This window comes from Emydura macquarii, unplaced genomic scaffold, assembly GCF_026122565.2.
Source record: "Emydura macquarii macquarii isolate MOO-44397 ecotype Brisbane River unplaced genomic scaffold, CSIRO-AGI_Emac_v2 contig_968, whole genome shotgun sequence".
NCBI lineage: Eukaryota > Metazoa > Chordata > Testudines > Chelidae > Emydura > Emydura macquarii.
Window position 1 is genome coordinate 12,358,186 of NW_027131105.1, and position 13,728 is coordinate 12,371,913.

The window sequence follows — 13,728 nt, forward strand, 5'->3', positions numbered from 1 at the left end:
AATGCCCATTGAAAAACAATCCCAGCTATACATACAAAATGTCTAAATTAACTGTTATCTCTCAAGAAAGAAATCTTGGAGTCATTGTGGATAGTTCTCTGAAAACATCTGCTCAAAGTGCAGTGGCAGTCAAAAAAGCTAACAATGTTAGGAACCACGAGGAAGGGGATAGGTAATAAGACAGAAAATATCATAGTACCATTATATAAGTCCATGGTATGCCCAAACCTTGAATACTGTATGCAGTTCTGGTTGCCCCATCTCAAAAAAGATATTTTAGAATTGGAAAAGGTGCAGAGAAAGGCAACAAAAATGATTAGGGTTATGGAACAGCTTCTATCTGAGGAGAGACTGGGACTGTTCATCTGAGAAAAGAGGCGACTAAAGGGGGGGTATAAATGGTGTGGAGAAAGTGAATAGGGAAGTGTTATTTACTCTTTTACATAACAGAAAAGTAGTGGCGGGTCATCCAATGAAATTAATAGGCAGCAGGTTTAAAACGGAAGTACTTCACACAATGCACCATCAACCTTGGAACTCATTGCCAGAGGCTGGTGTGAAGGCCAAAAGTATAACTGGGTTCAAAAACGAATTAGGTAAGTTCATGGAGAATAGGTTTATCAATAGCTATTAGCCAAGATGGAGTAGGACACAACGCTATGCTCCAGGTGTCCCTAAATCGCCAATTGCCGAAGCTGGGACTGGATGCCAGGGAATTGATCACTTGAAATTGTCCTGTTCAGTTCATTCCCTCTAAAGCATCTGGTACTGGCCACTGTCAGAGATGGAAACTGGGTTACATGGACCCTGGTCTGATCCAGTGTGGCCATTCTTATAGTCAGCATTGGTGCTGGAGTTGCCATTTTTTTAGCTTACTCTCCTTGGAGTCATAACATACACACTATAAGAATCAGGCCCACCTGACTCCACTGCGTCCCAGCTCAAGGACCTAATAGTGGTAGAGTGCTTCACCACTGGATCAGTGGGGCTCCATCCAAAACACGCCGACCAGTGCTCCAGCACGAGCTCAGCTGGGATGGTGGTCGGTTATCCCTGGGCTACTTCCTACCCATCCTGAAGTGTACCTGAGATCGAGGGTCATCCTCCAGCTCGTCGGGGTACTCCGCTAATGGTAAGCCCAGCAATTCCTTGGTGCAGGGCGTCTCCAGTGCCTCTGGTAGCTCAGGATCGTTACTGGACTGGCCAACATCTATGGTGGAATCAAGGGCTGGCAGGAGGCATCTGTCTCCCAACTGAGGTACTGGGGCTGCCGCATATTTCCGGTTCCTGTCCCACCCCTCTGCTTCCGGTCTGGCGGGTGTGGACTTCTGGGTTCCGCCCACCAGGGGAGGTTGGCCCTCCCTCAGTGTCAATCTTCGAGGGAGGCCACACCTCCCGGCTACAAGCCCCCTGAGCCCCGCGCTGACCGGGCGCAGCAGCCTTGATGGCTGCGCCAGTCGGAGAGGAGAAGCAGCCCCTCCCCCAGCCCTAAGCCAGCTGGCGCCCAGCCAGAGTGGAGCAGCCCCAGCCAATCTGCCAGCACCCACCACCTCCATTACCCTCTGTCCATGAGGGATGGGAAGAGACGGGGCCACACAGGGCGTGCGGTGACGAAGCACAAGGGAAGGCTTAGCTCCTTACTCAGGTAAGAGTCATTTATTATTATTAATGTAATTTAGGGTTGTTGTTATTATCATTCTATGTATTTATAGGGGTTATATGTGTTTATGGCCGGTGAGGGGGAAGGGTGAGGAGGCGCGTGTTTTACCTAGTGTTAACTAGTGGGGCTTTTGCTCAAAAAGGTTGGGAACCAGTGCTCTACCCCACCCTTTTGTCTTCACTGACCAAAAGTGAAGGCCATATTCATTTTGTGTAAAATTTTAAATGCTCAAAATTATAAAACTTCAGGCCAGAAGAAAATTTTGAATGCTAAGCTGCAAAAAATTTAGAGGGAATATTTTGGCTCTTGATCTAACAGAGCAAAGAAAAATTTGAGGCTTTGAAACCATGTGAAATGAATTTGGAAAAATATTGCGCAAAATATTGTCCCCCCCCCAAAAAAAGTCAACAATTTTTACGACTCCTAAGAATTATTATAGGACAAAAGAGTCGGGTTTTTTTAATAGCAAGAGTAGATAAAGCCTTAAGAGTTGTTCTCAATAAGAACCAAGCTAAAATAGTAAAAAAATATAATTTTTGTGAGCCAGTTGGTTGAAAGGTTTCCCAAGTCCCAGAATGTGTTGGTTAGAGCAATGTTTTGTCTTATAAAATAGTTTAAGTGAATAGAGTGTAGGAATCCATTAACAACAACTGAAATGAAGGCAATTCACCAAATCTTCATCACCATATTTCAAGGGTGACAGCTTGTTTTTTGCTGAAGAAAAAAACAACTGATATTAATGGAATTGTCTGAGTTTCTAATAAACATGCAGCTAAAATATTCATATTTAGCCAACCATAAGAGTATCATTTCTTTTCACATTGCTTGGGCTGAAAATGTGTCTGATGGGATCCGAATACAACTGGGTTTAAAAAAATGGTTCAATTTTTTAAACATCATTACCTTTTACTAGTGTGCTTTTTAAAATGTATTACTGTTGCTAATATTGTGTGAACCTATTTTAAAAGTAATTTCCCTGGACTTTAATAAAATATTCTAACAGAGTTTTGTTCTCTAAACAATTTTAACCCATACTTTTGTCTTTTGGTTGTATTTTTGCCCCCTAGGCAATACATTTTTTAAAAAATTGCTGGCTAAGTAACACCAGACTCAGGAAAGGCTGTAGGCCACCGGGGAACTCTCAAATGAGAAGCCCTTTCAGACTGCAATACAAATACGTTCTGTAATGAAAGCAGAAACCCTCTTTTATTTTACCACACAAGCAAGAGCTATGAAATGCAGAGAGGTTTTGAATCTGAGAAATGAGGGGGTTCTCACATTCCAGCTCTGGCAAGAATCACAATCATCTCAAATTACATTTTTCATATTTGAAATAGCAAACCCAGTAGCTGTCCCATCAGAATAAGGTTTGAAAAATTATTTTAAACATTGGTATTTAAATCAAATGAGAAAGTGCAGCTGATCTCAAACATGAGCTCAAAAGCTGATCTAGCCTGTAAATAGGATATCTGTGCAGTGGGGTTTTACTTCAGAACATTTTCACTCATTCCATGGTGAAATCAGGGGAAATGCCATGTGAATAGAATTAAAAATCTAGGATTAGAGCCTCCTGTACAAACCTACGATGTACAAGAGGGCATGAAGGGGACTCTTTCTTCTTTTTCCCCATGCACACAGTTGAGCAGGATCTCACCCTCTAGTACTCAAGAGAGCATAAGAAGTGATGCCCAGATACTTATATCAACTTGCGCACTATGGCCGTAGCTGGGTGTGATCTGCCGGCTGGAGACATGGGCAGCCCTCCAGCTGGCTGCAGCCTAGTGCTGCACACTGCTCCTTTACAACGAACCAGCAAAGAATGCCCAATATGTGGCCTGTGTAAATAGGGGGCAACAGTCCTGCTGTTGTGGGGAACTTTCCTGACTTATACACTGCCCTGGTGGAATTGACTAGCGAAAGGATCTGACTAGTCCGCGCTCCAACTCCTTTTACCTGGAGGCCTGTCTGCCCTCAAGGACTCTCCTTCCACTCTCCTATGCGGCAGAGTCCTCGTAATCCCGACAAAGCTGGGCCCAGGATTCCTGGAAGGCTTTAACCCCAGTCTTATCATGGTCAACCAATTAAAAAAAGGGAAAAAATGGGAATGGTTAAAAAGAACAAGTAACCCTGCCCCGTGGGCATGGGGAAAACACAAACAGCCATCTCTGGAATGTAAGGAAAGATCACAGTCTGCTTCTCTCAGGCCCTGGCTGTGCTGCGGTGATCCTGGGGGTCGGACACTGGCTCTGGCCACACACCCTCAGGCTCTAGGTGGCAGGACCTTTCTTCCCAGCGCTGGCCCCCCCATTGGGGTTATGATCCCCTGCCAAGTCCCCTCTTGTCCTGTGGCATCTCCCTGCACTGGGCCCTCTGCCCAGGGTCCTGCCTCATTCTCTCCAGCTGCTCACTGCACTTGGCTCCGGTCTGCCCCAGCCCCAGCTCCACAACGCTGCTGGTCTCCTGCCTCCAGCTCAAATCTCTGGCCTGCTCTTCTGGCCCCTCTGGATCTACCTGCTGCTATTCTGTTCCCAGCTCAGCTCAGTCTGCTGCTCTCTCCTTAGGTCTGCCCCACTATGGGGCAGCCCCAGCTCACACAGAGGGTGGGACTGCAGGCTCCTGACTCCTCAGTGGCCAGCCTGCCCCATCCAGTGGGCTGACCTGGAGCATTAACCATTGGCTCTGGGGATTGTCAGTCTTAGGGGCTTGATTTCTCATTGGCCCTTCCCCTTGGGCTGGTTGCCTCTGCGCACTTCCAGTGCAGCGCCACCGGAACTGGAAATGCAAAAGTCACCATTTTTGTTCTGGGAACCGGGAATGCCAGATCCACTATCTGATCTCGTTGCCAAATTGGGCTTGTTTGATCCCGTTTCCGTTTTTTCCAGATATAATTTCTGCTTGTTTTTTCCACAGGACATGGCAACTTACACCTGCGGGAGGTCAGACTAGATGATCTTGATGGTCCCGTCTGACCTTAGAGCCTATGAATACTGCCGTGGCAAACAGGATGTGAGAACTATTCATTTGCTAGTGTTCCTCTTCCCCTTGAAAGCACTGACCAAGAAGGCATAGGAAGACGTCCCCCCCGTAGCACACTGCACAGTGACAGGAGGAGAAGACGTCTACTCAGGAGAACACTAAGAAGGAAGGGGTCCTATCAGTGCAGTATGGCTCCATGAGGGCATGGTCAAGTCTCCAGCTGGCTAGCGCATGGGCTGCAGTGTGCAGGGGTGCACAATGTTCCTCTTTTGAAGCAACCATATGGTATATCCATGTTGCATTCCCCTTCCCCCACTCTACTTTGCCAAGGCTAGCAGGACCGCTCTTGAACCATATGTACAGACACCTCCACTTTGCACTTTTTTTTTTGCTTTGAATGTAACCCACTGTGTCCAGGTATTGTAGGGGATTGAAAGACAGTATAATCTGCATGCCATGGAGCCTAGACTGACCTTTTAGAGTTATGCTCAGCTGTGGCTAACTGAAGCACGAAAGTTCGATGCAGCAGCTGCTCATTATTCTCCTTTTTGGAGTAGTAAGATATGGCCCTGCTCAAATCTATATAGGAGGAGTTTTTGTTATGGTTATTTTATTTTTATAGGGCCTGACCTATATACTGGGCACATCAAAGAGTCACTCATGTTCTCTGCCCAGGAAGCTTACAAATTAAACAGATATATAGATGAAGGATGTGGGGCTTGGCCGCAACAACATGTGTCTGAACCTTGACGTTAGCGTGCACCTTGTAAATGCCACCATTTTTTAAAAAACACCTGTTTTGTTCACTCTTCTTTGGCAGAATCTAGGATTCATAGGCCCTATATATGGATTAATCTCAGTACCCCAGCTCAGAGAGCAAATCTGAACCAAAGTTTTATTCTGCTGTCTTCTGGCGTCTCTCTCTGAGATTTGCCCTATCCCTTTTTTCCCTCTCCCCATCCCCAAAGCATCAACTTTCCTGTTTAACACATGCCTCACAAAGTGCCTACTGTTGGAGACAGTGCTATAAAAGGGGCCGGCAGCTTTTAGCGTCAGTGCATTCCCTCTGACTAAGGCAGCTAAGCAAATCAATATCTGGTTTATGAAGAGCACGTCCTGGGAGTTGGGCACAGATGTTGGACACTGATTTCACATCCCACCACATGATGGATGCAGAGAGGCTAACCTGAGACTGATTCAGCCTATCTGCAATTCTCAGCACGGATATTAAATCTGTGATAGACATGTTGAAGAAAAGGACTCTGTCAAAGGCACCATCTCTTTCCTCCTCCCACAGCACCGGTGTTCATCAATCAGCATGAGAGGGGTGGGGAAAATGAATGAAACACCAGAGTTAAAAATGAATGTCATGAACAGGTATGAATGCCAGTAGTGCATGGGAATGCCTGGCTTTCAAGGCCATCTACAGTATATCACTAAATAGAAACTTGTGTCAGTCAGAAAGCATCGCTTTTTATGTTTGGGTACAGGAAGAGTGAGGACTCCACCCACTCCTAGGGCCCAGGTCTACAGCACTAATTCTCTAGGTTCTAGGAACTAGTTGTGTGTGTGTGTGGGTGTGGGTGTGTGTGGGAGAGTGTAGGGCGTGTGTCTGCAGAACTGGCGACTCTGTAGCCCAGATGCACTGCATTCATCATTTCCCCATCAACTCCATCGGGCATCTGTTTATATACTATGCGCCTAATTCTTCTGCAGTGCTCAGCACCCACAACTTTCTTTGAAGTCAGTGGATGCTACAAGTGCTCAGCACCTCTGAAAAATCAGACTAATACTTCAATGCAGCCCCCCATTGGTTCTGAGGAATAATCCTTCGGCAATGGTGAGAGGCATCCCAGGGAGCTGGATGGGGAGCAGAGAGACCCCAGAGCTGGAGGGGAGGTACAAGGACTTTGCATATGATGGCCCTCACTTCTGACAGATTCCTAGTGACCTGCAACTTCTCAGGACCAACCTCCAAGCTTACCTCGAATTGGGGCAACTTCTTCCCCCATCTCCCTCCAGTGGAACGATCAACTGAATGCGCCGTAAATCAAAGCTGCCAGAGCTTTTTGGCCCCTTCCTGTAGGATTTTCTGCAGGGATAAAGGGAAGCTTTAAGCTGTCTTTGAATGATAGGGTGCCAGGGGATGATGTCATGTCAACACTGGATCACAGATATTCTCACATTAAGACCTAATTCCTTTGGCAGTTAATAACAGCAAACAGTCGGAGAGTGCACAGCTCCTGCAGAGACTTTATCTTGCATGTACGAACCAAAAAAAATGTTCCTTTCCTGAACTGCAAACAGGCTGCATGGGAGACACTTGATACCTTCAGTAAAAGCAGAGAAAAAGCAGAGGAAGGACTGTCTGACTAGAAAAGAGGCACCTAAGAGAATGCATTGCCAGCAGCAAGATGAAGCACTTACAGGGATAAGAGGCTGTCAGCAAAAGCAAAGCCCTTTGAATTTGCTACTCATGACAAAGGTGAAGCCAGGACAGTCATGGCCACAATATTGCTTTTCATTTCCATGAAATGCTGAAATTCCTTAATTCGAAGCACTTTACAAACAGTGAATGTAGCCTCCCAGCACCCCTGTCAGAGGAAAGGAAGTGTTAGCCCTGTTTTACTGAGGGCAAAACTCAGGCATGTAGCTGGAATGTAGCTCTAGGTAAGTACAAAGAAGTGGAGGACATTACAAAGAGCCTTCTTCGTCTGCCAGGAACAGGACTCTCATCTCCTAGCAACCAGTCCTGTGCCTGTAGCATAATAACAACTACTTATATCACAGTAGTTCTCACAATATGCAAGGTTCTGGTGTGGACAGACATATAGGAAGACTCAGACTCTGCCTGGAAGAACTCACAAAGTACAGATTAGCCTTCCTCCATATGGGCCAAACAGCAGGGTCCTTTTCACTCTTTTCATTCCAACTCTTACTGAACTGCATCCTGACTCCATAGGTCTATATGTAGAATGAATTGTATGCTTGCATATCTACACTTGCGTATACAGAAGGTGGGATCAACAGCCTTTGTGGCACTGTCACCCCTTACCCCTATGGATGCCCCTCTGATCGAGCATGAAGAGAGTTGGAAACTGGGGGGATGGCTGGCGTGACATCATTACACCATACAGCCTTAGGGGGCTGCCAGTCTGGAGAACTCCTGGCAGCATGGCTCCAGTGAAGGAGCAGTGGAAGCTGGTTGGAAGTCAAAGACTGTGTGTGAATCACTAGGTAACTTCAGCAGACACCTAAGGATTTGGGAGAGGGATCCTGGGATTCTTCCACTGGGAACAAATTACATCATCACCACTATTTCTGCTCCCCAGTGGAAGAAATTCCTGTGAGGAACGCTTCAGAGGTTTCTTCTTTCCTGACTCCTCCTTCAAGCTTTTCCCTGGTAGGTCACAATTTAGCCTACTGACTTAATTGGGTATTTGCTGGCATAAGGAATGTATACAAGTTGCATAAGGACTTCAGGATTTGGCATGATTATAATGAAGCATAAATTATTGATATTAAAATCTGGCAATTGACTTCAGTGCTCAGTTTCCAGATATACACCCAACAAACAAAGCAAAATTTGGCCCCAGGTTTAAAAATATTGTTCTGACTTTCACTAGGTGTGTTGGGCTTTATTATAGTAAAGATGTGAGTGATACTATACTCTGTACAGTAAGGAGCAGGAGATGGATTTAGCTAAAACCTGGTGTTCTCAGAGGTTTGGTTTTACAAGGGTATGGAGGACATGAAAGAGTTAAACTTTTTTCAGATGGAAAATGAATTAAAGATAAAACTAGCAGCAGGGTAACCTCCTGCTGCTAAGACAACAGTAATTCAGCAGCCAAAGATCAGTATTTTCATCAGATCCATTTCCAGGAGCACACAAGACTGGACAGCACAAAAATGGGGAATCTGTAACACGGAGCGACTGAACCTGGAGGAACAGGAGAGTCAGAGCAAAGACCGCCCTGGGATTCAGCAAAGGCCCCTGGCCATTTCCTTTTGTCTTTTAGCCTGGTAGGTGGAGGGGGAAGATCTTGTAACTGGGATCATGCATATACATTTACTTTTCTGCTAAGAACCCTGCTTTCTGTTTTATACAGGGTTTACAATGCAACCTTTTTAACTAGATGGCACGTTCACCTTTCGAAAGCAGAATGCAGGGAGGGACAGACTGACAGTCAGATCAAATTTATTGCAATAGAATGATCTGTGTTCCATTTAGAGAAATCAGATGGCTCATTGGTTAATATATCTAAGTTGCTGACAGTTTCTCCCCAGTGTTAATAAAGTCGTGGACCTAAAGATTTACCAGGACGGCACAACGTAGAGCTTTTTAGCTAACTTTAAACAAATCACTGTGAGGTCTTTAGAACAGCATGGTTTAGTAAGATAATTCCTTGCATGCAGTAATGGAAGATAGCTATGGTTTTATAAATTTTCCTGTAAGGAAGAAATTATGAACAAATTTATTTAATCTTTTCCTAATCTGATGGGCAGCTATTTAAAACCTACATACAAACAGCATGGAATGTTTATTTACAATTTCTAAACAACGGAAGATCCTTTCCATATGATTGTAAACTACCCACATTGTAAACTTCCATACTGAAAACATCATGGTCTGATTCTAAGTCATGTCAGATGTTATCCAATTTTATCAAGCCTATGTTGTCTTCCCTGCTATATTGGTTTGTTGAGCAAAAATAAATTGTAAAATGTAAAGCACTTATGTAGTTCAGTGGATCAGAGACACTATTTCCTTAGCGTAGCATTATGTTTTTTACCATTTATTACATTAACAAAATTATATTAAAATAATCAAGACTGAACGGGGAGACATGACCTTTTAAAGAGGAGAAATATGCATTAAATTTAATTGAACAGAAAACAAACTGAAGCACAATCCAAGTATCTTTGATGTTCACATCTAATCCATAATACCTAATGTAATATGAATCTCAAAAAAACTTATGGAATTTGGTGTTTTTCCTCTATTCTCTAGTTACAATGAGGGAACAGACAAAGACTATTTCAATCTTTTCCTACCTCTGTGATTTAAATGGTTTGTGCAATTTATCATAATAATCTAGTCATGATTTATGAGAAGGAAGGTAGTCAGCACTGAACACTGTTAAATAGTAGTTTTTGACAAGTGTGAATGGGACTGCAATCAACATGCTTCAGAAGTTAGTCAGAAAAACTTAAGTTGCTCTTTATTGATCTTCGTGTTGCTAGAATAAGATTCCCAGATTGTGCTTACTGACCACAGTTGGGTCTCTTGAATACAGAAAAGTACAATCCCCCTGCTAGATATGTTTAATTTGTTCTTGTATGTTACAGAAAAACAGACAAGTGTGAACACACACAATTGTAAGGTGTAGGGAGCAATTATACCGAAATCTTTATTATTCTCTGATTATCCCTTGAAAATATGTTTCACAATAAAAGTAGCCAGTAAGTTCTTGTGACTGAAGTCAATGGTTTTTCATTTAGGCTGTTACCATATCATGGGACCGAATTAATGGAAAGCATGCAGAATAAAACAAGAAAAAGAAATAATCAGGGTGATTGTCTATGGAAAAAAGTGGTGACTGCTGAATACATTGAAAAGGAGCTCTGAAAAGTTATTAAAATAGTGTTTGAAATAGAATAGTACTGAAGTGTTCTATTTCCAGCGACACATCGGGGCAGTCCTAGGGTTTCTGTGCAAAGTCAGATGTGCAGGGCTCCAGGGAAACAACCAACACACAGGAAATGAGCCTGTAGAGGTCCCAGCCTTCTAGAGACCAATGGAGGCCAGTGCTTGCAGTAAATAAGAAGAAGGGGAGCTCCCCAGTTGTGGTGGCTGTCATGGAAGAGTTGAGATGTGCAGAGGTGGCTTTACATCACCGTGAAGTGATGGGACACAACATAGGGCATCATCTTATCTTCTCCTTTGTGTCCTTTCTGGTCCCATCTCATCCTCTAATTCTTCTCATGAAGAGATTTTACAGTCTTCCTCCAGGAGGGCAGGAGATTCAGTGGTAAGGACAGATCTTTCTCCTGTAGAGGTGAACAGCAGGACAAGAAGTCCCCAGCTGGAGCATATCTTCTTTCATGGGTGTTACAGTTCTGTCTACTGGTGGGAGAGCTGGGAACGCTAGTTGTAGGCAGGCAGTTGCTTCTCCTGCTGCTCTCAGTTCAGATTACTCTGCCTCATTAACCCAACCAGTGAGAAGAGGTAAAGCCCTTGGTGGTAGCGGCTGCATAAATTAGGGGGCAGTGTGGCAATCTGTAACAGGAGCAGGGCCAAATAGCCCCCTTCTTTTCCATGCATTCCTCAAGGACAGCTTCCTTTGTATATTCAGGTCAGCCGGACCTAGCTACATGCTTCTTAAACATAAAGTCCTCCACAGTGAGGGCCCTGTGCAGCAGAACTTTCTGCACATGCCTCAGGCCAGCCTTGCAATACACAAGGGGAATTTGGAGCATGAACAGTGAGTGCTCTGTAAGAAGATACTGGACGGCAGCTTTTGTCTTTTCTGATACATGCAGGTCTTATAGTGATAACACATATTGGGAAGCTAAGGGCTGAGCTTTCCAAGCAATCTAGGAGATTTAGATACATCCTCCATTCAAATTAAATCCCTTACTGCTTGGAAAATCTCAGACAGCTATGCATTTATAAAACACCTTTAATTTGACAGAGTGCTACTGTCATTTGGAAACATTACCAGTAAGTACAGAAATGTATCTACCTCTGGGGTGAAAGAGAGTGACTACTTAACAGCACACAGCAGCAGGGCATAACTATGTAGGAAATGACAAATCTTGTCTCAAACTGAGGTTACATGGAAATTTTTTGGTTGGTAAATTATAATTAGCCAGACTGGAGCAGAACTAGGCCAAGGTACTGGGGTTTGTTCATTAAAAGCTTCATCTTGTACCACTCAACTCAGTGGGAATCTTTCCATTGACTTGAATGAGAGTAGGATCAAGCCTTATTGGTCTTTATGATACATACTGCTTTTCCTGACTTTTCATAAAAGTTTAAAACATGAACACACATATAGTGAGTGTATGTGTGTGTCAGAGGGGGAGAGGGGGGAAGATATTACAGTACAGAGCTGTTTCCTGTTTTTGTAAAGAGCTTTTCCTTTTAGAAATAGTAGTGAAAACAAACACGGTGGAAAACAATTGGAAAATGTTGTCTGCTTCCTGGAAGCTTTTTTTTTTTTAAACTACAGTGAAAAGGGAATTACAAAAAAAGCTAACGACAGGGAATATCTAATAAATTAATTAGGAAAATAAATGTAACCATACAAACATGCAAGAACATGCACAAAGGTCATTTGCCTTCCTGATTGCAGATTTTGTCTTTTGAGTTGAAAGCCTATACATATAGTGAAGTCTGAAAACAGCAATGATAAAAGAACATACGCCCATGCTGTAAATCTGTTATCAGTAATGAAAGGAGAGCCAACTTCACACTATAAAGAAACCCAAGAGCAGCAGCTGGGGACTGTGCAGCCGTCCTTAGTCATCACCTCAGTCTGAAATAATTCTTACATTGTAGAAAAAAAGCTGCTTTTCTTGTATGGCTGAATGGTTCTCTCTCTAAACTAGGGTATTTTTACCTCTAAAACATTTATAACAGATATACATTTTTGCTTTAGGAAGGTGGAAAGAATTACTCTAATTTCAGTGATGAAAAAAATAGAAGAGGTAACAAAATAAGCATTCCTAAAAGGGATAAAATTCACAACCATTCCAATATATAGGACAGATGTATCAGTGGTTCTCAATCTTTCCAGACTACCTTACCCCTTTCAGGAGTCTGGTTTGTCTTGCATATCCCACGTTTCACCTGATTTAAAAACTACTTGCTTACAAAATCAGACACAAAAATACAAATGTGTCACAGCACACTATTACTGAAAAATTGCTTATTTTCTTATTTTTAACCATATAATTATAAAATAAATCAATTGGAATATAAATATTGTACTTACATTTCAATGTATAGTATATAGAGTAGTATAAACAAGTCATTGGCTGTATGAAATTTTAACTTCTACTAACTTCGTTAGTGTTTTTTATGTAGTCTGTTGTAAAATTAGACAAATATCTAGATGAGTTGATGTACCCCCTGGAAGACCTCTGCATACCCCCAGGAGTACGTGTATCCCCCATTGAGAACCTATGACATATATTATCCACTAGGATTCTTAGATTATAAATCCAGAAGGGACCATTGTGCTTATCTAGTCTGAACTCCTGTGTAACATAGGTCATAGAACTTTCCTGAATTAATTCCTGTTGGAAGTAGGGCAGATCTTTTAGAAAAACATCCAACCTTGATTTAAAAATGTCCAGTGATGAATGCACCAAAGCCTTTGGTACGTTTTTCCAGTAGGGAATTACCCTCACTGTTAAAAATGTACACCTTATTTCAAATCTGAATTTGTCCAGCTTCAGCTTCCAGCCATTGGATGTTGTTATACCTGTCTGCTAGATCAAAGAACCCTATATTATCTAATTTCTGTTCCCCATTTAGGTACTTACAAACTGTAATCAAGCCACTTCTCAGCTTCTCTTTGCTAAACTAAACAGAGGGAGCTCCTTAAGTCTTTCATTATAAAGCATGTATTCCAATCCTTTAATCTCTTCTCTGAACCCTCTCAATTTTTGAACATCCTTCTTGAATTGTGGACACCAGAACAGGACACAGTATTCCAGTAGTAGTCTCACCAGTGCCGAGTCTTTGATCACATATTTACACATAGAGGAATTATTTTTTCCATTGGAAGGTTCTATATTCTTCTGTTAATAAAGAAACTTAGAGTAGAATCTGTACAATAATCCATCCTCTCTAAGCAATTTCTCTTAAAAGAGACCACTTCCAACTCTCCCCAAATGAACGGAGCAAAATTTTGTTCCACTTTCATAAAAGACCATCTCTGTTAAGCAGCCAAATTTTGTCATGTCTTGTGTAATCACTTACTCCATTTTTCTGTATTTACTTGTCTACAAAACATACTTTTAATAAATAGTAAAACTATTATGTGACTAAAATGATTAATAAGTACAGCTGTTCAGAGAAA